Source organism: Leuciscus leuciscus (genome assembly GCF_965113295.1).
Source record: "Leuciscus leuciscus genome assembly, contig: SUPER_11_unloc_10, whole genome shotgun sequence".
In the NCBI taxonomy this organism is placed as follows: domain Eukaryota; kingdom Metazoa; phylum Chordata; class Actinopteri; order Cypriniformes; family Leuciscidae; genus Leuciscus; species Leuciscus leuciscus.
In genome coordinates, this window is record NW_028118537.1 from 170,395 (window position 1) to 195,390 (window position 24,996).

At 44.2% G+C, this 24,996-nt stretch overlaps 1 protein-coding gene and 1 long non-coding RNA gene across 2 annotated transcripts in view; one reads left to right on the top strand and one right to left on the bottom strand.

The window, feature by feature from the left end:
• Positions 1-24,996, top strand: part of LOC309510075 (NACHT, LRR and PYD domains-containing protein 3-like) — a 112,139-nt gene that overhangs the window by 54,294 nt on the left and 32,849 nt on the right. The window lies entirely within an intron of this gene.
• On the bottom strand, positions 43-1,472 carry LOC309510076. The gene is made up of 3 exons (XR_014210192.1): positions 921-1,472; positions 732-815; positions 43-345 (listed from the first exon to the last, which is right to left on the bottom strand). It is a non-coding gene; the product is annotated as an uncharacterized lncRNA (long non-coding RNA).

The following is a 24,996-nucleotide window of genomic DNA, read 5'->3' on the forward strand; positions in this document are numbered from 1 at the left end:
ATCTCATGAAATCTACAACAGAAACAGTAAAGTGAGATCAGGAATGACTCAGAGAGGAATACAGTGATCTATATTGTCTAATGACAGGCTCACCTTTGATGGTAGATTTGTGGATACTCTCTCAATATTTGCTGAGATCTGAAGTAAATGAATTGACACGAATCACCCTTATTTATTCCAGACCAATACCAACAGTAAATAAAAGGATCTCTTACTGTGAAAGCTGATCTGAGGTCAGCAGTGGTTTCAGAGCTTCTAGAAGTTTCTGTAGATTGAACAGGCCAACATTAGCCTGAGCTCCTATACTGTACCGGCCCTCGTCATCAGACGTGTTGGGGACAAAATCTATACAGAGGAAACAATGCTGGAGCAATAACACACATTTAACAATAAAAATATTATATGTTATTATTATGGCTGTCTGTTTCACTTTAACTTATTAGAATATAATGAAGTAAAATAAAACAAGTAATGGATTAAAAAAAGTATGCGATTAATCATGCCCCTCAACCCATGTATATTATACTGTAAGTATATACAAAATTTATAGTAGATCTAAAGTAGCTTACTATTCATACAATTTTCCTCCACTTTTGCAGTATTGTATATATATATGTGTGTGTGTGTGTGTGTGTGTGTGTAATGTCAAAATGACAAAAAGCTTAAAAACTAAATTTATAGGAAGATGATTGCTAATATTATGGAAGTTTAAGTTAGACAAAGAAACATACTTGGGTCATATGATTCCATAAATCCAAATGGGCCATAATCAAAAGTGATAGAAAGCAGACTGAAGTTATCTGTGTTACAGACTCCTGTGTGAAGATGCAGATCATGATGTTGTGCATTTTGTGTATTAAGCTCGATCTATAATGATAAATCTATGTGATAACTAAACAAGTAAAGCAGAGTGAACTAACCATGAGCAAAACCAACCGACATCCAGTGGGCGATTAAATGTGCCGTTTCATTCAGCACTCGAGAGAAAAACCCCTTCACACAACATGAAAACCATTCAAATATAGTGAGACTGATCAGACAATATAAAATAATCTTGTATTACAGCTAAACAGCAGAGAGACACAGATACTCACCACATACTTGTCAGGGTCATTTGTTGCTATAGATTTAAAATGCTCTTTAATTACAAAGTCCAACAATGTCCTGAAAATAAAAGATAAAAAGAAATTAAAAAGCAAATAAGAGTGAGAAAAAAAATATTATCTCCCAAGTAAAAGTTAATATACCGTAGGACATCTAACTCTCCAGTTCTAGTTAATATCTCCAGTGAACCGATACGAAACCAGGACTTGGCCAGACGCAGAACAACCGCTCCTGATAGATACAGAGAACAATCACATAAAGCTGAGGAGGATAAAGAACTTAGTTACTCGATTTTTCCAAATCTGATCGTATTTTACCTCTTTCTTTTATGACACTGCCATTATAAAACGGATCCCTCCAAACAGGTTCCTCACTCACAAACAGACTGACAAACAATAAAGGCAAAAAAATGGAAAAAGTATAAATAAAAATAAAACTAATATTCAACACCAAGCATTTGAATGTGATAAATCGTACTCGGTTACTAACGTAACCTCGGTTCTCTCTAGAGAGGAAACGAGTACTGCGTAAATCTTACGCTAGGGGAAAACCTCTTTTCCACGAGATACTGAAGCCAAAAATTATCCTTAATTTTGAAATAATGTAAAACGCGTTGCGGCAGCATGCAGACACAGGCGAGACGGCTTGTGCGCCTATTGGCTGCCCTGCGGCAACTGCAGCAGCCTATCGATAAGGCCCACTCGTGACGTCAGCTCCAATGGGGGCGCTTCGCGCCCAATACGTCACGTCCCGCCAGAATGGGCGTGGTCTAGGGCTATAAACATAGCTTCGAGAGGCTAGCTCACTGGTTTTTCATCGCCGAAGCGAACCAGAGCGTGTGCAGGCACGGCAAGATACGCAGTACTCGTTTCCTCTCTAGAGAGAACCGAGGTTACGTAAGTAACCGAGTACGTTCTCTTACGAGAGGTACTCTCGTACTGCGTAAATCTTACGCTAGGGGAAACAGTGTAAAACGCCGTGCATGCTAAGATCCAGCACCAAAGTCCCAAGGGCAAGTGCCCGGGCTCATATAGTACATGATCATAAGGGACTCACAGAGAGCCCAGGAAAGAGTGGCTAGAATAGCATCATTCCTGTAATAATATAACATCTTATAAGGAGCAGTTATACTGATGATGTGTCGTACAGTCAGGGCGACCCCCGGCCTGGACTGACGAATATAGTGGGTCTTACACACTGCCCATAGAGCTGCGCGATCCAACAGCGAGCATTTGCTCAAGCAGTTTCAGTATTCTGGCCCGAACACATCAGGGCAGACAGTACCGATTTTAGACCGAAAGCAGCTTAGCCTGCAAGGCGGGAACCTCTAGGTTATAAAACCTTATAAATGTAGACGGGGAGTCCCAGCCTGCCGCCACACAGATATCTTGCAAGGCAATCCCACTAGACCAAGCCCACGACGAGGCCACGCCTCTCGTGGAGTGTGCTCTGACTCCAAATGGGCACTGTAAGCCCTTAGAGGTATAAGCCAGCGCTATAGCATCAACTATCCAACTGGATAGGCTCTGTTTCGACACGGCAAGTCCCTTAGAACGTCCGTAGAGTGAAAACAAAGAGCTGCTCTGTCTGTCTGAAAACAGACGTGCGAGACACATAAGCTCTTAATGCTCTGACTGGGCAAAGGAAGCTTGCGTCTCCTTCCTCGTCAGAGACCGGTAGGGCTGACAGGGAATGACCTGCGCCCTAAACGGTGTGTTGAGGGATTTTGGAACATAACCGTGCTTAGGTTTGAGTATAACTCTTGAGTCATTAGGCCCAAACTCCATACACGTCGCGCTTACTGAGAGCGCGTGTAAGTCCCCTGTGCGCTTCACTGAAGCGAGAGCCAGAAGAAACACTGTCTTGAAAGACAGGTGTTTAAGATCAATCGTCTGTAAAGGCTCGAATGGGTCACCTTTCATGGCTTCCAGCACTGTAGAAAGGTTCCATACAGGGACTGAGGGAGGTCTGGGAGGATTCAGTCTCTTAGCTCCTCTAAGGAAGACGATGACTAAATCGTTCCTTCCTACTGACTGACCCAGCGTTGTTTTTGAGAACGCTGCTATGGCCGCCACATACACTTTGAGCGTGGAAGGGGTCCTGCCCTTGTCCAACAGCTCTTGTAGGAAGGAGAGAACCTCCGTCACCCCACAGTCTAGGGGCGACACGCCACGAGCTGTGCACCAGCTGGAGAACACTGACCATTTCGAGGAATAGAGACGTCGCATAGACGGAGCTCTAGCCTGCGTGATCGTGTTTAACACTCCGCTTGGGGAGGTCAGCAGGTACCCGTTGATGGCCCAAACATGAAGGGACCACAGCTCTGGGCGCGGATGCCAAAAGGAGCCCTTGGCCTGAGAGAGGAGGTCCCTCCTCACTGGCACTGGCCATGGGGCAGTGCTTGCTAGCTGCATCAGAACTGGGAACCAGGGTTGGTTTTTCCAGAACGGCGCTACGAGTAGCACTGAGCATCCTTCTCTGATCCGTTCTATCACCTGAGGCAGGAGAGAGACGGGAGGAAAGGCATAGAGCGGGCGGCGGGGCCATACGTGAGCCAGCGCGTCCCTGCTCTTGGAGAAAAATTCCAGACAGTGAGCGTTTTCTTGAGACGCGAACAGGTCTACTTCCGCTCTGCCGAATTTCTTCCACAGCAGCTGGACTGTCTGTGGGTGTAGAGGCCATTCGCCTGTCGGAACATTGTTCCTGGACAGTCTGTTCGGTCCTACGTTCAGGAGCCCTGGCACATGCGCTGCTCTCGGCGAGAGCAGGTTGCGCTGAGCCCACACCAGGAGGCGTTCTGTCAGCCTGTGCAGGTTTCGGGACCTGAGGCCGCCCTGGCGATTTATGTAGGACACCACTGACATGTTGTCCGAGCGGACCAGGACGTGGTGTCCTCGTATTTAGGGACAAAAACGCGTCAGTGCGTTGTCTACTGCCAACATTTCGAGGCAGTTTATGTGTAGAAGCTTCTCCCGTTCTGACCATTGGCCGAAGAACGGTCTGCCCTTGAGCAGTGCTCCCCATCCCAAGGTGGAGGCGTCCGTAGACACTACCTTCACACTCGAGGAAGTCCCCAGGCTAACACCTGATTGGTACAAGTCGTTTGCTTTCCAAGGTTTCAGAGCTGCGATGCATTTCTGATTGACCTTGAGACGAAGCAGACCGGAAGCCCACGCTCGGCGCGGTACTCGCGCTTTCAGCCAGAACTGTAGCGGGCGCATGCGAAGCAAGCCCAGCTGAAGTACTGATGATGCTGAGGCCATGAGACCTAGCATCCTCTGAAATTTCTTGAGCGGGATAGATGCGCCGCAGCGGAAAGAGCTCGCTGCGCGCTGAATGTCTAGTACGCGCTCTGGTGACAGTCGCGCTATCATAGACAGCGAGTCCAGTTCTGTGCCCAGAAAAGATATGATCTGTCTGGGAGACAGAGAACTCTTCGCCCAATTGACCCAGATTCTCGAGGTGATCGAGCAAAATGGTCCTGTGCTCTATGAGCACCGAGTGAGATTGAGCTAGAATCAGCCAATCGTCCAAGTAGTTCAATACTCGCATGCCCTGTAGTCTGAGGGGTGCGAGCGGCTAGAGACAAGCCGAACGGTAGGGCTGAGCACTGATATGCCTGGCCCTCGAAGGCGAATCTCAAACGTCGCCTGTGACGTGACGCTATTTGTATTTGAAAATATGCGTCTTTCAGATCTATTGACACAAACCAATCTCCTCGACGAATCTGCGTGAGGGTTTTTCTGGTCGTGAGCATTCTGAACTGTTGCTTCGCAAGCACTCTGTTCAGTTGCCTTAGATCTAGTATGGGTCTGAGACCCCCGTCTTTTTTCAGTACCAGGAAGTATCTGCTGGATAGCCCTCCTTCACTCTGAGCTTGAGATAAAGGCTCTATGGCCCCTTTGCTCAACAGTTTCAAAATTTCGGCTCGAAGTAGGTGGTGCTACTTCTGTTTTTACCGTAGCTTCGACGCGCGTCACATAGCGGCGAGGGCGTCGGCGAAACTGTAGCGAATAGCCTCTTTCTATAATGTCTAGCACTCACTTCAAAACCCCCGGGTAGCCTTGCCCATGCATCTGCACGAATGGCTAGGGGCTGAATGCGGAGCGCGCTCTGGTCGCTCAGCGACAGAGGGGCTTCGGTGTGCTGTAACATAAGCGTCGCGCTTCGAGGCAGGGGGCGCGCTGATAACAGCGGGCAGATTGCCCGCGCTCGACTCCTATGCGGTGGTCAACCGAGAGGGGAGGGCTGGGCGAGTCCCGTAGGACCTGTCATGTCTATGTGTGAATGTGGGCGCGGGATAGCGGGCACATTTACAACACTGAGAGCATTGTCCGCCTGAGCAGAGCGAATGCACGTTGGTTTTGTTTTTACAGAAACCTTGAGATATGCGGAACGTAGTGTTTGTGGGCACTGGGCAGTGGGCACAATTACCACGTTTAATGCGCAATCGACCTGGGTCGATTTCATGTGCGTGAGCCCTGTGTGACGGGCTGTGTTTGTGTGTAGGAATGAGCACTGGGCAGTGGGCATTTCGTCTACATTCGTAACACCATCGGCCGTGGCCGGGACACCAGAAAATACACTCTTATGGGATTTATCTGGGTAGCCGTAAAAGCGGCGTTTGTGTGCAGGCAAGCGTGCTGCTTCGCCGACTTGTTTACTGCAGAATACACTGGAACAGTCGCATTTACTGGAACTGAACGAGCGAGAAGTTGCCATAGAAACAGAGAGCGTCAACATGCTGGCGTTTGTTTGCAGGCGTGCGTGTATTACAGCAGGCTTGTTCACTGCAATATTGACATTTCCAGTCGTCTGAACTTCAGAGGCGGAAACCATAGAAACAGAGTTTGGGTGCAGGCGAGCGGGTTGTACCACGCGCTCGTTGGCTGCAAAATACACATCTGCAGTCGCCTTTTCAGGGAACTGCCAGAGCGAGAATTGACGGCAAAAATGTGTTTTGCCGGTAGACCCGGGATTCGATCGCGGGTCTCTCGCGCGAAAATCTGATGATCTACCACTGGACCACAGAGGAAGACACATAGACATTCAGTAGCGCGAGTATTATTAAAGAGCGTCAACATGCTGGCGTTTGTTTGCAGGCGTGCGTGCAAAACAACAGGCTCGCTCACTGCAATATTGACATTTCCAGTCACCTGAACTTAAGAGGGGAATGAGAAATGTGTCAGGAGTGGAGGTCGGCCCGGCCGCAGCGGGGCTAAAAACACCCTTTTCTCCTTTCGCCAGTGACGCACGGGAACCATAGAAACGGTGTTTGGGTGCAGGCGAGCGGGTTGTACAGCGCGCTCGTTGGCTGCAAAATGCACATCTGCAGTCGCCTTTCAGGGAACTGACAGAGCGAAGCATTGGCGGCATAATATATCTGCCGTTAGACCGGGATTCGAACCCCGGTCTCTCGTGCGAAAAACCTAAGATTCCACCACTGAGCCACAGGGGGGAACACAAAGGTGTGTAGATGCATGAGCATATAAGAGAGCGTCAACATGTTTTCTTCGGCGTTTGCTTGCAAGCGTGCGTGTTACAACAGGCTCGTTTGCTGCAATATTGATATTTCCAGTCGCCTAATCAGGGAACTGAGTTCTCTTTTCGCCGGTGAGTGACGCGTGAATGGGGCGCAAGGGCAGGGTAGCTTTCTTGTAACGTAAAGAAAAACTAACCCCGATCGTCCGCTTCCAGCCTCCCTTGTGAACGGCGCAGTTTGCGCGGCTCGAACAGAGGGAGAGAGAAAGCTAGCCCCGTGACCGTCCGCTCCTGACATCCCCTGTGAACGGCGCGGTTTGCGCGGCTCGAACAGAGGGAGAGCAGGTATCGTCCCCCAAGCAGGCAAGGCAAGCGGGCGCACCGGCGAGCTTTGCGGGTTGGGGGGGGCGGAGGAGCAGTCTCGGAGAAGGATGCCAGGTGAGTCCTCAGAGTCACCATAGGCAGTAACTGGCTCGCAGTGAGGGCGGTCGCCGTCAGCGAGCGCGAGCGCGAGAGCTGCGTGATCCTCAGGAAAGGGGCGTCTTGAAAAAGACGCCCGGCTCTTTTAGTGCAATGAGAGTGTGTGTCGCGGCGGCGAGCACACACACATACACAAAACACAGTAGCAGAGAAAGGATATAACGCCGGATAGCGCAGCAGGAAGGCGACTGAAGGCGGCGCGGCCAGCGGCTTCAGAGTGTCGACTCGTCCCGCTGAAAGGCTTCTTCAAACGGCGCGGCTTCTCTCCGGATCCAGCGATGCGAGAGCTTCGCTGAAGAGATGAAAAATCAGTGAGCTAGTCTCTCGAAGCTATGTTTATAGCCCTAGACCACGCCCATTCTGGCGGGACGTGACGTATTGGGCGCGAAGCGCCCCCATTGGAGCTGACGTCACGAGTGGGCCTTATCGATAGGCTGCTGCAGTTGCCGCAGGGCAGCCAATAGGCGCACAAGCCGTCTCGCCTGTGTCTGCATGCTGCCGCAACGCGTTTTACATTATTTCAAAATTAAGGATAATTTTTGGCTTCAGTATCTCGTGGAAAAGAGGTTTTCCCCTAGCGTAAGATTTACGCAGTACGAGAGTACCTCTCGTAAGAGAACCATATATTACTCTTCTTGTGCATGTCCATTCATATATATTGTGCATTTATATGTGTGTGTGTGTGTGTGTGTGTGTGTGTGTGTGTGTGTGTACCTGAGGGCTCTGCTGGTAGGAACTCCCAGAAAGTGCATGGCTTCACTGCACAGGAACTAGGGCTGTGACGGTGGCAGTTTTTTACCACCGCGGTAGTAATGGACCCAAATACCGGCGGTGTTGCGGTTGTTGGGTGGGGGGTGTTTTGAAATAAATAAATTAAACAAAAACAAAGAAACAACAAACTAAAGCCTGTAAAGCATTGAAATAAATATCAGTAAATACTGGTAACTTACATAATATAATAAAGTTGAATCTATTTAAAAAAAAAAAAAAAAATTAAGAAAAAATTTCGGTTAATATTTCCACACAAAGGCGCGTGATATAGCCTACCGCTCTGCGCATTGAGAGGGATGTGGGACACAAGCAGGAAAGAGACCATCGATCTTTTCGAGACCATCATGTTTTCTACTTGTAAAAGGTATGAAGAGCGAATTTTATCTTCTACAAGGGCAAGGCATTTAGGCTGTTTGCGCGCTGCCAGAGAAAGCCAAACTAAAATCACCCGCGGTTGTGAAACGCGCTTTACAAAATGAACTTGACGCTTCTTACCAATTATCATGTCTAACAAGCACAAACTGTGTTAAAAAGAATTTGACTTATAAGTAAAAATGTAGGCTATCTGTCCTACAGCGTTTTTTCTACTTTAACACAGTAAAGAATACGAAAATAATCGACCTAAAAGCGAACAAAGGAAGAAACGTTTATAACGCGTCTTTGGGTGAGACGCGAGTGAAGATATGGGAAAAGAAAAAAGAGATTCATTCCATGCAGGGATGAGTCACGATTTTTGAATATTCGATTAGTTGATTTAATTATATAATATCTAATGTTCTAATGTCTGTTGTGCGATCATTCTCTAAAATAAAATCTCCATGTTCTGGTGCTGATGCAGTGGTGATGCGTAACCGGAGGGTGACGCTGCCAATAAAAGAACTGGCAAAAGTAATGATTATGAACGTGTCAAAGATAGCAAGGAGACATTTGAATTGTTTATTAATAAAGTGGTTTTTTTTGTGTGTGTCAGTGTCGGGCTGCAAAGATGAAGTTGACGATGCTCACTCTTTGCAGTGAACGCGCCTAGAGAGAAATGCACACTTCATACGGAATACACAAGCATATGCTAGTCGGTTTATTTTCGTTTTGAATTGTTTTGTTTAAAAGTATATAATTCAAGCTTTCTATAAGAATAACTAATGGAATATTTTTAAATTCGCTAATAATCGGGTGACCAGATCGCAAACCAGAATTCAAAGCCGACAAAGCTTATGTTTATGGGCTCACGTAGGCTACACCTCTCTCATTCGTCATGAATTTAAACTTTTCCATGGCTGCGATATTACATTTAATTGCTAACCTATTATTTATTTTGTAAACAAAGCTTTGTGTGTCATAATATTAATGTTAAACAGCATTCATATACAAACATTTTTTTTAGGCGAACTACCGCCGGTACTACTCAGCCACCGCGGTGGTGCGGTTGTCAAGTTTACCGGCACAGCCCTAACAGGAACTCCCTCACAGAGGAGCGAATCACAGCCCGTCCATCACCAGACCTGCACACAAAACATCATGTACAGTAAACAGCATAACCATTACACTCCTGCCAGACAGAGAATCACACACTATGAGTCATAATGTAAGATCATTTACAACTAAATATATTTCAGAATTACTTAAAAAGCATATCAAAAATATTGAGCAGCAGAAACTGATATTCACCTTGAGTACGGTGTCTTTCCTGAGCCTTTCAACTGGACTTCCCATCTTTCACCCTTTCTGGATAAAAGAGAGATTGTATACCGCTCTAACGGTTAACACTTGTCACAGTTCTAAACTGAGAGATGTCATTGTTCAGACGCATGTTTAAGCATGAAACGAGAAATAGATAAAAAAATGCCAGAATCATCTATTTGCTGAAAAACCAGTAAGTATAGATCACACTTTCCATTCTTTAATCTTAAACAACATTATGGGAAAGTTGACATGCATTACAACAGAAAAGTCACATCTGACAATAACAACTGATGATTTGTGTTGAACGCTGATGGAAAAGGATGATTTTACCTGTTTGTGTATTCACCCAACATATGTGCTCTTCCATCCCCCAGCTGTCCGGCCCAATAACCAAACTATAATAATAATAACACATGGTTGACATGTTTGCTCTGGTTGTCTTACGCCATCGCTGTCGGGTTTGAAGTGACGGTCAGTTTTACCTGATGGCCCCCGTATCTGTGTGCCAGTGGAACAGAGCCAGGAAACAGTTTCCCACCACTGACACAACGGACAAACTCTTCATTCTGAATCACAGACTCATTCAGATCCAAAATATTCCTCAACACATCCTGAAATACACAAAAGAGCCTGAATATATGCAGAAACAACATTTACACAAAAGTACTGTGGTGGTACCATGGTCCAGTTTGGTTTTAAAGCAGTTTTCTCAGACTGTGATCCTCAGACCACTGGTGGTTCTGTAAAGAGTCCAAGTGGCCCACGAGTTCATTAGCTGATTAAAAGCTTTATGACTGAATCAATTTATAAAAGTATAACTGACAAAAACAAACAAAAAACACTAAATGAACTGAATTAATTAACTCAATACAATAAATGAACTGTTTGTGACTAAATACATTTATGATAAAGTGTTTCTATTGGTATGTAAGTGTTTGGTCCAATTTTTAAGCTAGCATTATATAATAGCTATATATATAATAGAGTATAATAGCTAAAAATAATTTGCCCACAACCTAAAGTAGACATTTATTTGAGGAGTTGGGTGGTTCAAATTTTTTTTTTTTTTTTGTGATCTGCTTCACCCTTGTAAAAAATAAGTGTTAAAAATAAAAATGGAAAACTATGTTTCTTTTAAAAAACAGTTATTGCAGATAATACAAAATTAATGAAATAAAAAGCCACTTAACGAGTATACTTTCATGACCGTTTCTTACAAACTATAATAAATGTTCATTTAATTTCAGTTAACATGATGCAATTAAGTGTCCGAAACATTATATTCAGTTTGCACCAAAGTATATTCTTTTAAAGTAGCCTATATTATTTTCATAATTTCTCTTTTTAAAAGTATGATGAAGTGTACTTCTTTGTAACAACAGCCTGAATAAGTTCAAAATTATGCTGACGACGACAATGTTATTGGTGGTGATGATGATGATTACTTTATTACTATTTTAAAATGTGGACAAGAAAAATTATCAAGAATGGGTGGGTGTGACCAAACTTTTGACTGGTGGTTAGATGGCACTAGCTCCATTGTATTTTTCTGTTTCATAAATTATACACAGTTACTGCAACAATATCCCCAGGTTTGACTGCAGTGAAGCACAAGTTCTCTGTAAATGATGATGAGTGGATGGGTTTATTGACCTGTGACACAGCAGCCAGTGTCAGGGGCTCTTTCAGAGGAGAGGGCTGAGACTCTGAAAACACACTTCTCTTCACAGTACGAATAACATTACCATCAACCTCATCAAGAGGCAGAGCATCTGTAAAACACACAGAAGTTATTCAAACATAGTCAACGTGTAAAATAGCATGTTGGCACTCGTATCTGTATCTTACCTAGTAGTTTATGTGATAATGCCAGTGGTATTTCTCCACAGTGTTTCACATCGCTATAAAAGTGACTCTTATCGAACTCTCTTTCATTACAACTTTCATTCTCACAGAATTCTTGTTCGTCCCTAAATGTAGCGATGGTGACGGCCGATAAAAATAAAAATAACGTGAAACCATGTTTTGTCATTACATCAAACTCACAGGCATATTTTTTTACTATTGTCCTGTACTTCCTTACATCACGTAACTAGGGTGACCAGATGAGATCGGCTGAAATTCTGGACGGGGGGGGGGGGGGTCGTCTATGGGTCTGGGGTGACGGGATGGGGGGCTTCTATGGCATCAGACTGCGTAGCCTATAATAAAAGATAATGAATTTCAAACCTGAACCAAACATATTTTTATTCAAAGATCAACAGTCTGTCATTATTCTTTAGTCTGCCACAAAAAACAACAACATTAAAATCATGAACTCAAATCAAATGTCATTGTGAAAAGAAAAAAAAACAATGACTGCATAAATCAGACCTTTCAGTATAGCCTAACCTTAAGCTTAAACGACGTTTTGCAGTGCCGCGAACAATCAAGTGACTGTCCTCGCGGCTGCAGCAACTTGCGCTCTAATAATAGGCAAAATAGGCTACAGAATATTTCGGTATTGATAGGTGCAATATTTGAAAATCGATCATATATTTTTTTTATTACATTTATATCTGCATTTATGTAAAAACTTAAACTTTCAAACATCAAAATGTCATTTATTAATATGTTTTCATGTCAAAATTACATACAAACATCTTTTCCTATTCTATTTTGCCTGGAAACGCTTCCAACAGGCTTGCGTGTCGCGTGAAAAATAGGCGTCGGTTCTATTTCTAGCAAGACGCGCGTGTCACGCAGGCAGTGTGCAAGCTCTAACCTGTTAACATGGGAGCCGAAATAAAAACGGACACGCCACGCAGCCAGTGTGTCGCCGGCCTCAACCTCCGCAGACAGTTTTTAATGTTTATAAGACAATAACTACTCAAGATTTTGCTTTAGTATAATTTTCAGGACAATTAGGGCCAGATTCGGGATTCGGGACAACAGTTTAGATTTCGGGACTGTCCCGAATTTTTCGGGACGTCTGGTCACCCTACGTAACTAGAGGAAAACATCAGAACTGTCACACAAACAATCCTTCAATATTCCACCAGAGGGCGCTCATCGGCTCAAAAACCCGAATGCTCCATTTATGTAATATTCTGGACTTTTTTGTCTTTTTGGAAATGTATGCGCGTTATAAACCATAACCGATTAAATCTATTAGTTGTATGGGTTCAGAAGCTGTCGTACAAATGGAAACTCTCGGAACTTTCTCACTATAATGATTAAATAAGCGTCTCTAGCCAATGATCAGAGACGACTGTGATTGGTCAACCTCAAATCTGTATTGTAAAAAGAAACAGGTACCATGTGACCAGCCGTCTATTAAAAATACTGAATACTTAAAAATTATAAATATTACTGGAGAAGATTGAAATCTCTATGATTGAAATGAATGTAATTTTTTAAATGTAAAAATGTAAACATGTATAATAAGGCAAGGCAAGGCAAGGCAAGGCAAGTTTATTTATATAGCACATTTCATACACAATGGCAATTCAAAGTGCTTTACATAGAAGAGATTAAAATAATAAAAAGAAATAAGAATAATTAAAACAGTTTAGAAAAATAAAAAATAAAATACAGTACAAGCAGTCGGACGAACATTGGCACAGTGCTCATTCAGTAAATGCATAGTTAAACAGAAGTGTTTTGAGTCTGGATTTGAATGTGACTACTGTAGGAGCACATCTGATCTCTTCTGGAAGCTGGTTCCAGCTGCGGCTGGCATAATAGCTAAAGGCAGACTCGCCATGCTTAGAGTGAACCCTTGGTATTTCAAGCTGATATGATCCTAATGATCTGAGTGATCTGTTGGGGTTATATTCAGTGAGCATATCTGCAATGTATTGAGGTCCTAGGCCATTGAATGATTTATATACCAGTAATAATACTTTAAAATCAATCCTAAGTTTAACTGGGAGCCAGTGTAAAGACCTGAGGACTGGTGTGATATGTTCATATTTTCTGGTTCTGCTCAGAATCCTGGCGGCAGCGTTCTGTATGAGCTGCAACTGTCTTATGGTCTTTTTGGGAAGGCCAGTGAGGAGACCATTACAATAATCCACCCTGCTGGTGATGAAAGCATGCACAAGTTTCTCTAAGTCTTGTCTGGAAACAAAGCATCTAATTCTTGCAATATTTTTCAGATGATAGTATGCTGATTTAGTTATTGCTTTGACATGACTACTGAAACTAAGCTCTGACTCTAGTGTCACACCAAGATTCCTGACTTGATTTTTGGTTGTTTGACCCCTAGAGTGAAGGTATGCGTTCACCTTGAGAACTTCATCTTTGTTTCCAAACGCAATGACTTCAGTTTTGTCTTTGTTTAACTGAAGAAAGTTTTGACACATCCAACTGTTGACTTCGTCAATGCATCGGCACAGGGAGTCAATGGGGCTATAATCGTTGGGCGATAGGGCTAAGTAGAGCTGTGTGTCGTCTGCATAGCTGTGGTAAGCAATTTGGTTGTTTCTCATTATTTGGCTCATTGGGAGCATATACAGGTTGAACAGGAGTGGCGCAAGAATTGAGCCTTGGGGGACTCCGCATGTCATGGATGTCCACTCAGACTTATGGTCTCCTATACTCACATAATAACCTCTCCCATCTAAGTATGACCTGAACCATTTTAGGACTATCCCAGAAAGCCCGACCCAGTTTTCCAGCCTGTCCAGAAGTATGTTGTGATCGACAGTGTCAAATGCAGCACTGAGGTCGAGTAGTACCAGCACTGATAATTTGCCTGAGTCAGTATTTAAGCGAATATCATTTATTATCTTTATGAGCGCTGTCTCTGTGCTGTGATGCGGTCGGAAACCAGATTGAAAATTGTCAAAGTATCCATTCGAGCATAAGAATTTGTTCAGCTGATTGAAGACAACTTTTTCAATGATCTTACCTATGAAAGGAAGATTTGAGATTGGTCTATAGTTGCTTAATATGGTCTTATCCAGATTGCTCTTTTTCAGGAGGGGCTTGACAACTGCAGTTTTTAGGGAGTTTGGAAAACTCCCAGAGAGAAGTGAAGCATTTACCACTTCTAGAAGATCTGCTTCTAAACTGTTTAACACACTTTTGAAAAACGATGTGGGAAGTGTGTCAAGAGCGCAGGTTGATGTTTTAAGGTGCTGTACGGTTTCTTCCAAAATTTTGCCATCAATTTCTTTGAAATCAGACATAGTAACTACTTTCTCAGGTGGTTTGATCTGTCTGACCCCAGCGCAAGTCAAGGATGTGCTGATCACCTTTCTGATATTATTGATTTTCTCAGAGAAGAAAGAGGCAAACTCACGGCACTTGCTGTCTGAGAGCATTTCACTGGGAATCTGGCTTGGGGGGTTTGCCAGTCTCTCTACAGTAGCAAAAAGAGTGCGTGTGTTGTTTAAATTACTGTTTATAATATTTGAGAAGAAAGTCTGTCTAGCTTTGCCTAGTTCCATATTGAAAGCATGAAGGCTGTCTTTGTAGATGTTAAAATGGACTACAAGTTTTGTCTTCCGCCACATGCTGTCACGAACTGCTCGGAGACACGAAGGTTCAGATCCAAATGCAGCTTTTATTTAAGGCGCAATCCAAAGGCGTAATCCAAAGTACAGGCAATGGGTCAAAACAGGTAGGCAGTCCAAACAAACAAATAAACAAACAAACAAACAAACAATCAAAACAGGCAGGGGTCAGAGGCAAAAGAGTAATCCAGGGAACAGGCAAGAAATCCAAGAGACATGAAAACAGGGAAAACGCTCAGAAATGCAGTGTGACACAAACAACAAGACTTCGCAGTGAGTGAATGAATGAACATGGTATAAATAGACAGACTAACAGGATGAGACAGGTGAATACAATCAGTGAATGAGGTACAGGTGAATGTGATCAGTGATAAGTGATGATGAGTCCAGGCAGTGAGTTATGGGAATTGTAGTTTGTGAGTGAATAGGAGAGTCTTATGTGGAGTGCCCTCTGGTGGCTCTCAAGGGCACTCCAGCTGGTGATCGTTACATAGCCCCCCCTTTAAGGAGCGGATTCCAGACGCTCCTAAACTGTCCAGGAGGGAGGTGGAGCGGAGGCGGACCCGGGGGCGGGATGGAGGGCCAGGCCCGTGGAGCGGCAGAGGACCTGGATACTGCAGCAGGATGGGAGGCCAGGGCGGATCAGGCTGTGCAGGTGACCAGGGTGGAGCAGGGTGTGCAGGTGACCAGGGTGGAGCAGGGTGTGCAGGCGACCAGGGCGGCGCAGGCTGGGCAGGCGACCAGGGCGGAGCAGGCTGTGCAGGCGACCAGGGCGGAGACAACCCTTCAGGCGGCCAGGGAGGAGACGAACCTTCAGGCGGCCTGGGCGGAGACTTTCCCTCGGGCGGCCACGGCGGCGAAGACCCCTCGGGCGGCCACGGCGGTGAAGACCCCTCGGGCGGCCACGGCGGAGGAACTGGAACAGACACCAACGGCTCGGGAACTGGAACTGGCACCACCGGAACTGGCACTGGAACTGGTACCACCGGAACTGGCACTGGAACTGGCACCAACGGCTCAGGAACTGGAACTGGCACCACCGGAACTGGCACTGGAACTGGTACCACCGGAACTGGCACTGGAACTGGCACCACTGGCTCAGGAACAGGAACAGACACAGACACTGGCTCCGGCTCAGGAACTGGAACAGAAACAGACACTGGCTCCGGCTCTGGAACAGACACCGGCTCAGGGAAAGGCATGTCGGCAGCCATCTCTGCTGAGGGTAACTCTGCTGAGGACACTGGCTCGGCGGAGACCATCTTGTCCCGAGACACTGGTTCGGCGGAGACCATCTTGTCCTGAGACACTGGCTCGGCGGTGGCCATCTTGTCCGAAGACACAGGTGTGGAGTCGGCCATCTTGTCTGAAGACACAGGCGTGGAGTCGGCCATCTTGTCCGAAGACACAGGCGTGGAGTCGGCCATCTTGTCCGAAGACACAGGCGTGGAGTCGGCCATCTTGTCCGAAGACACAGGCGTGGAGTCGGCCATCTTGTCCGAAGACACAGGCGTGGATTCTGCCATCTTGTCCGAAGATACAGGTGTAGAAAAAGGAACAGATTCAGGCTCAGGAACAGATTCAGTCTCGGCGGGACGAGACTCTGGACGGGCGGACGTGACGTGAAGCTCTGGCTCTGGCTCGGCAGGACTGACGTGAAGCTCTGGCTCTGGCTCGGCAGGACTGACGTGAAGCTCTGGCTCTGGCTCGGCAGGACTGACGTGAAGCTCTGGCTCTGGCTCGGCAGGACTGACGTGAAGCTCTGGCTCTGGATCAGGATCAGTGCGCTCTGAGCTTGACGGGACCAGCGGCAGCGAGGGCTTTGAACTGGGTAGGACCAGCGGCGAAGAGGACTTTGAACTGGACAGGACCAGCAGCGAAGAGGGCTCTGAGCTGGGCAGGACCAGCGGCGAAGAGGGCTCTGAGCTGGGCAGGACCAGCGGCGAAGAGGGCTCTGAGCTGGGCAGGACCAGTGGCGAAGAGGGCTCTGAGCTGGGCAGGACCAGCGGCGAAGAGGGCTCTGAGCTGGGCAGGACCAGCGGCGAAGAGGGCTCTGAGCTGGGCGGCAGGACCAGCGGCAAAGAGGGCTCTGAGCTGGGCGGCAGGACCAGCGGCAAAGAGGGCTCTGAGCTGGGCGGCAGGACCAGCGGCAAAGAGGGCTCTGAGCTGGGCGGCAGGACCAGCGGCAAAGAGGGCTCTGAGCTGGGCGGCAGGACCAGCGGTGAAGGCTTTGTGCTGGGCAGGACCAGCGGTGAAGGCTTTGTGCTGGGCAGGACCAGCGGTGAAGGCTTTGTGCTGGGCAGGACCAGCGGTGAAGGCTTTGTGCTGGGCAGGACCAGCGGTGAAGGCTTTGTGCTGGGCAGGACCAGCGGTGAAGGCTTTGTGCTGGGCAGGACCAGCGGTGAACACAGCTCTGGACTGGCGTGAAGTGCGGGCTCGGCTGGACTGGCGTGAAGTGCGGGCTCGGCTGGACTGGCGTGAAGTGCGGGCTCGGCTGGACTGGCGTGAAGTGACTCAGCCAGCAAAAGAGCCTGGATTATATACCTTTGAAGATTCCAGCCAGGGTGATGAAGTGGCATTAGGGAGCTGATCGGCTCGGATAGTCCTCCACGGAAAAATATCATTAGGCAAACTTCATCGAAAAATGCCAAAGGTGCCAGCTCAATAAAGTCTCTCACGTACTCCTCTATGGGCCGGTCTCCCTGACGGAGACACATAATCTTTGCTGCTGGATTCATGGTGGTCATCGCTGCTGGATCTTGGTATGGCGAAGTCTTCTGTCACGAACTGCTCGGAGACACGAAGGTTCAGATCCAAATGCAGCTTTTATTTAAGGCGCAATCCAAAGGCGTAATCCAAAGTACAGGCAATGGGTCAAAACAGGTAGGCAGTCCAAACAAACAAATAAACAAACAAACAAACAAACAATCAAAACAGGCAGGGGTCAGAGGCAAAAGAGTAATCCAGGGAACAGGCAAGAAATCCAAGAGACATGAAAACAGGGAAAACGCTCAGAAATGCAGTGTGACACAAACAACAAGACTTCGCAGTGAGTGAATGAATGAACATGGTATAAATAGACAGACTAACAGGATGAGACAGGTGAATACAATCAGTGAATGAGGTACAGGTGAATGTGATCAGTGATAAGTGATGATGAGTCCAGGCAGTGAGTTATGGGAATTGTAGTTTGTGAGTGAATAGGAGAGTCTTATGTGGAGTGCCCTCTGGTGGCTCTCAAGGGCACTCCAGCTGGTGATCGTTACACATGCGCTCTGCTTTTCTGCATTGTCTTTTCATATTTTGCACTGCTGTTGAGTTTCTCCAAGGTGCCTTTTGTCTGCCACTCTTCTTCCTGACTTTCACAGGAGCAATATCATCAATTACACCTTTAACTTTTGAGTTAAAAGAATCAAGGAGAAAATCAACAGAGTCTGCAGATATGCTTGGTGTTAAAGATATAGCCTTCATAAATAGGACACTAGTGTTCTCATTTAAGCATCTCTTCTTGACAGACACAGATCTAGCTTCAGTGGCAGGAGAGATCAATATATCAAAGAAAATACAGAAATGATCAGACAGTGCTACATCCTTAATAACAATCGATGAAATGTTTAGACCCTTACTGATAAGTAAATCTAAAGTGTGTCCACGATTGTGTGTGGGTCCATGTACATGCTGAGTCAGATCAAAAGTTTTTAAAACAGTTTTGATTTCTTTTGCCATATTGTTTTCTGCATTATCTATATGGATGTTAAAATCTCCAGCAATGGCAAAACAGTCAAACTCTGAGTTAATTGTTGATAACAGTTCTGTAAAGTCCTCAGCAAAGGCTGGAGAGTATTTTGGAGGCCTGTAAATAATGAAAAGTAAAATGCGTGGAGCACCTTTTAACACAATACCCAGATATTCGAAAGACAAGTAATTCCCAAATGATATTTGCTTACATTGATAGATATCTTTAAAAAGAGCAGCTAGACCCCCACCTCTCTTAACAGCTCTGCAGACACTCATAAAAGTAAAGTTAGGAGGGGATGTTTCATTGAGGATTGTTGCACTGAAGCTGTCTTCTAGCCAGGTTTCATTTAGAAGCATAAAATCCAGGTTGTTTGTGGTTATTAAGTCGTTGACTAGAAGTGATTTATTTTTAAGTGAGCGAATGTTTAAAAGAGCTAACTTAACAGACTTACTTTTCCCCACAGCAATATTAGTTTGACGTGTAATAGGCACCAGATTAGTTGGGTTTGCTGTACGGCTATTGAAGGCCTTAGACTTTCTATCATGTAATAGAACAGCAATAGAGAAAGATACAGGCACACTGGGTTCCCGCTTGTTTTGTAAACATTTGAGAAAGTTACTGTTATCAAAACGGGGACCCGACACATATCACTGAGAGCTGGTATCAGTTGTTTTTGGTTCACCTCGAGCAGAAGGAGGAGGGTGTGGGCCCTGGCGTTGTGGCAGAGGCCGAAGAGCTCTCACAGGAGGAGGGGGAGGGCGAGCTGGGCCTGCAGGCTTTGGTGGTAGTGGTGCCTGTCTTTTTTTTGTTGGTATCTGGGGGCTTGCAGCAAAAGAGTGGGATAGTCTGGTTCCAGCATGCACCAGTTCTTCCATTTTCTGTGAGAAGCACAGTAGTGGCGTTGCAGGGGAGAGGGAGAAAGTGTCTGGTGAAAGGGGCTGTTGCTCTGGTGTTATAGGAGGCTGTAATATGCTGTCCTGGCTTCCCTGGCTGTTTTCCAGGAAGTCGTCCTTGGGTGCTGAATCTTCAAGCAGTTCTGATATGTCTGTCTGTGGTGAGCTCTGTGTGCAGGGCTCAGCTGAGATTGTGTCCGTGAGCAGAGGTTGTTGTGGCGAAGTGGTGTTATCATGTCCATTTTGCTGCTGAAGTGAAGTCCCGTGGTCATTCATACTGTGTCCAGGTGTGTGTGTGCCGTTCAGATTGAGTGGATTGGCACAAACCGCAGAAGGATGATTTAGGGAGAAGTAGATATTGTCCTTTAACACTCTTGAACCAAGTTTGTTTGGGTGATGGCCATCCCGATGAAACAGTTGTCGTTGACTCCAGAAAAGATTGAAATTGTCAATGAAGTTCACTGCTTTTATATTGCAGGTTTTTTGCAGCCATGTATTTAGCCCAAGCAACCGTGAAAACCTGTTTGTTCCTCTTGCTGGTAGTGGTCCACTGATGAATGTTTGAACTTTCAGTCTTTTAAGTGTTTCAAAAAGTTTATTGAAATCCTTCTTAAGGAGTTCTGACTGCTCTTTATGAATATCATTCTTCCCCACATGTATGATGAGTCGATTAGCAGTCTTATGTTTCATCAGAATGTTCTGAAGTTCCCTGTTTATATCAGAAGTTGTTGCTTGTGGAAGGCAGCACGTAGTTGTATCCCTGGTGCTAATGTTTCTGATTATGGAGTCCCCCACTATCAGAGTCCTGGGCTCGGCTGCGCTCTGAGCTGAGTGCCGCTGTCTGCTCGACCTTGAGCGCCAGTTAGCATCAGTGTTAGCTACTGGCCTATTCAGTCTGTGTTCGATCACATTCATCACATTTGTGGATTCCTCATTTACATTCATTAGTACTTCAAATCTGTTCTCAAGATGTATAGGCAGTGGTAGCAGACCAGTGTTTTCAATCCTTGTCAGAGCTGTATCTGGGGTAGAGGATGCTACTGCGGCAATATGTGATGCTCGTGACAATCTGATGTCTCGAGTGCCTTTGGGTTTAGCTCCCTGTTTGTGCCATCGATTAGTAAGTCGATCGGCTTGTTTCTCTACCTGTCGAGGAGTACTAGTTTCATGGGACTCACCGGTATGCTGAGGGTGTCCATGACGAAGCTCTGTTGTGTGCTCCGTCTGGTTTGGTGGTCCCGTAAGTAACTTTGTTTCTAGAACTGCAATCCTTTGTAAAAGTCTGTGGCAGTTAGTGCAGCAAGTAGATTCCAGAAGAGGCATTTTCTCTTATCCTTGTAGGCAGTTGTGTTTTCCTTTCCCGGTATGTAAGCTGGTCGGGTAAAAGAATTCTCAGTTTTTGTAGTAATCCAAACTTTGTCGTATGAGCACTGTGCTGATTTGCTGAAGTTAAAATTAGGTGATAAAAGGAAATAAAATAAAGGAAATAAAATATAGAAAAAATAGGAGATAAAATGTAAAAGCGATAGAGCAAAACGCGGAGCAGTAAGCAAGAGCGTCCGAACAGTAGCTGAGCAGGAAGTACCTGATAGAGCCAAAGAGCCAAAGACTGGACTAAAAAAGCAAAGGTCAAAATCTATAAATATGACATCATAATATATATAATAAAGCATGTATAATATGACATAATAAAGCACAAATGTTATTTTAAAAAAAAGGCTATCATGGTTGAGATATCAGTTGATGGTTGTAAAATTCTTGTCATGGGAATAATTTTTCTTAATTATATGCTAGACAAAGAGAGTGATTTATCACTGATCCAGTTTTATAAAGTAGTTTTCCTGGCAACAACGGACAAAAAATAAAATATTCATATAGCATGTTTATTGGTTATTCACCTGCAAGGGAGGCCAAAAATTCTAGCCCAAGAATGCGGTCTTACATTTAGAGCAAAGCGTGGAGTTAGTTGGTTTAATTTTATGTTGTATATGTCGTGTCTGTTCAGAATCTTGTTCTTTTGCACACTGAGAGTTTGTTATCCTGAGTCCACACCATGTCCCATTTGTCTTTTATTCACACTTAACTCTCTCCAATTGTAATCTGTGACACCATTACCTCAAGGTTCCTGAGTAATTTTGAGACAATGCCATCCATTGGTGACCAAGTGCAGTGTTTTCTTTACTCCATCTACAAATTGTCTATTTTTTCTCAATTTTCTATTGCTTTTTGTTTTCAGTTCATAGTGTTTACCTAGTATGATTTTCATCTCTCTACAGTTTGAGTGATTGTGGAGTCACAGAGAAAGATTCTGCTGCTCTGACTTCAGTTCTGATATCAAACCCCTCACAACTGAGAGAACTGGATCTGAATAATAGAAACCTACGAGATCCGGGTGTGAAGCTTCTCTCTGTTGTACTGAAGGAGCCTGACTGTAAACTGGAGAAACTCTGGTAAGATCATCTACAGTATATCATAGTCAGACATGTTAATGTCTTCTGTAAGACTAAATCAGGGTTCCACAAATCTGGCACTGGAGGGCCACTGCCTTACTGAGTTACTTACCTTACTAAACTCTGCAGGACAGCGGCACTTCAAAACCGGATTTGAGGAACCCTGGACTAAATTCTTTGATGTAAATTTTAGGACTACCCCGCAGAAAATAAATTTCTTTCTCCGTATTTTTGTCTTCTTTTCTTTTTTGTATTCTTAATTTAAGATAAATTTAGCACAATAACTTAAAATGTTAAGTCTTGTATACTGAAAAATTGCTTATGTATCTTGATTTAAGAATTTTTAGATATTAGATATTCAGACTACGTCTGGATCGGATTCAGAAGTTCAAGTCCAACAACACCCCCAAAGCTTCACAGTCCTATACCTCGTCCTGCGTCGACATTTCATCAAGTAACATTAGGCAGTTTTGATTTTACATATGCGTCTGCTTACATACGTGACCCGTTCTGGCAAAATGAGTCGCAATGAGCAAATGTTCATGACTGAGCTACACCTGTTTGACTTTAATTGTCAAAGTCAATTTTGAGAAAAATCGAGTTAAACGTTTTCTGAAGGTTCCAAAACAAAATCATCTACCAACCATACCTTAAAATCTCGGGTAATAACACAAATTTTTTTATTTTCCCCCATGGTACCACAATTGTTTGATTACAGGGTGGCCGCGGGTCCTTAAAAAGTCTTAAAATGTCTTAAATAAAGTTTTCCTAAAAAAAGGCCTTAAAAAGTCTTAAAATGTCTTAAATTCAGATTCGATAGGTCTTAAATATTTCTGGTCACGTTACCGCTAAAATTTCTCCAGTCTGACGGACCTAATATCCGTCAAATAACAAGTGAAGCATCGAATCGCGAGAATGATTCAGATTTTATTACATAAACAGCTAATGATAATGTAGGCTTTTTCTGGTAACGCTGTTGAGGCTCGCGCTGCTTGTCTCTGTGATAGATTTTATAGGAAGAAATCAAAACAAATGAGCATAACGGCAAACAAAAAAACTCCCAGAAGAAACATTCTGAGGTAAAAATACACTCTCGGGTTTCGGGAGTCGGGATAGACGGAATTGTCACTTGCATAATCGGGCCAGCATTGCATCATAAGTAACTTTACCATTTGCACGGTTTTTAAAGTTTTACCTGATTAAACATTCACGCGATTTGAAACTATTCAGTACTTGCGCGCTGTCTGAGAGAGATGGGTTTTTTTCTGCACACATACATAGAGTAAAGCCGCCTCACAAACAGCTCGTGGGTAACAAAAGTTATTTTTCGTGGATTTTATCGCTTTAACAGTCAAAAACATGCGAAAATGATGTCAATTTCGGTCTTGGTGAGTATCCTCTAAACACAGTCGGTTATGTCTTAAATAAGCATAAATCGCACGTGACCGTATAATGAACACAGGATCCGTGCACTAGCTCTTAAAGGGACAGCAGCCATATGTGTCTGTCATTCATTTGGTTGTCAAAACAACAAACCATAGCTTTCATTTTAAGGAATCAGGATTAATAGCCTATGTATTTAATTTAGTCAGGACTAAAATACTACCCAGTGTTATTTTACATTTGATTACTTAATTCAGTCTCTGTAGTATTTCTGAATACTAGTGTTAGACCTAAGCAAAAACTTTTCTCTTTATTTCTATTTATTGGTATCTATCTTTATTCTATTGTATTTATTTGTGCTACTTTTTTCAATTTAATTCAAAGATTGAAATCAAGCTTCCTTGTGTTGTGTAAATTCTTAAGACCAAAATTACCCCATTGTAAAAATGCAATGAGTGAGCAATACATTTAGGCCAGATACATGTAATAAATAAAAGAAAAAGTCTAAACTCCCCCCTCAAATTAAAAATCTAATACGCATGTAATATAATATGTATTTCCATCACAGGTTTGGTCTTAAATTTCATTCAAAGTGGCATTAAAAAGGTCTTAAAAAGTCTTAAATTTAACTTGTTTATATCTGTAGACACCCTGGATTAACATTAATGAAAAAGACAGCCTATATATTCAGACCTACTGTACTGCATGGGTCTAATATAATGTTACACATCAGATGTTTTTCCCCAACAGTTAACCAAACGTTCACTTAAGACATAGCAGATTATGTTTGCTTGAATACTCGCCAAGACAGATATTTTGAAACACTGTAATTCTGTGTAGGTATAAGAGTATATCGGGATCACGCGCTGTCTGAGGCGTCTTTGAGGCACGCTTCGGATGTGTCAGTCAGTGTGGGTAAAATCATTTTGTTTAAATCAGTATGAGTTTGAAAATCACATTTCATTGGTTCTAGAGGTGGGAATTGGCAAAAATTTGACAATCCGATAGTATTGTGATATTTGGGCCACGATTCGATATTATTGTGATTCTTAACATATTGCGATACAGCAAGTATTGCGTTTCGATTCTGCGATATATTGCGATTCATGTCCCCCATATTATTCAAAGGCATTACAAAAAATTTGGATAATAAGACTGCTCAACTCACTTCAAATGTCACATTAAATCTGTGAACATCTTCTACACATTTACTGAAGTGCAACTTAGGAGGGAAGTGCAAAAACTTTTTCCTTGAACATTCAGGACACAGGACCTTATTACAGAACGTAATTATATGAACACGTCACCACCGCATTAGCACCAAAAACATGGATATTTTATTTTAGAGAATAATTACACAACCTATTCGATATTCTATAATTCATTAATTAAATAAACTAATCGAATATTAAAAAATCGTGACTCATCCCTGTAGGGGTGTCAAAATTAATCGTTTCTACGATGCATCGCGATGCAGACGAGGACGATTCGGTATCGGTTCAGTAATAGACCAT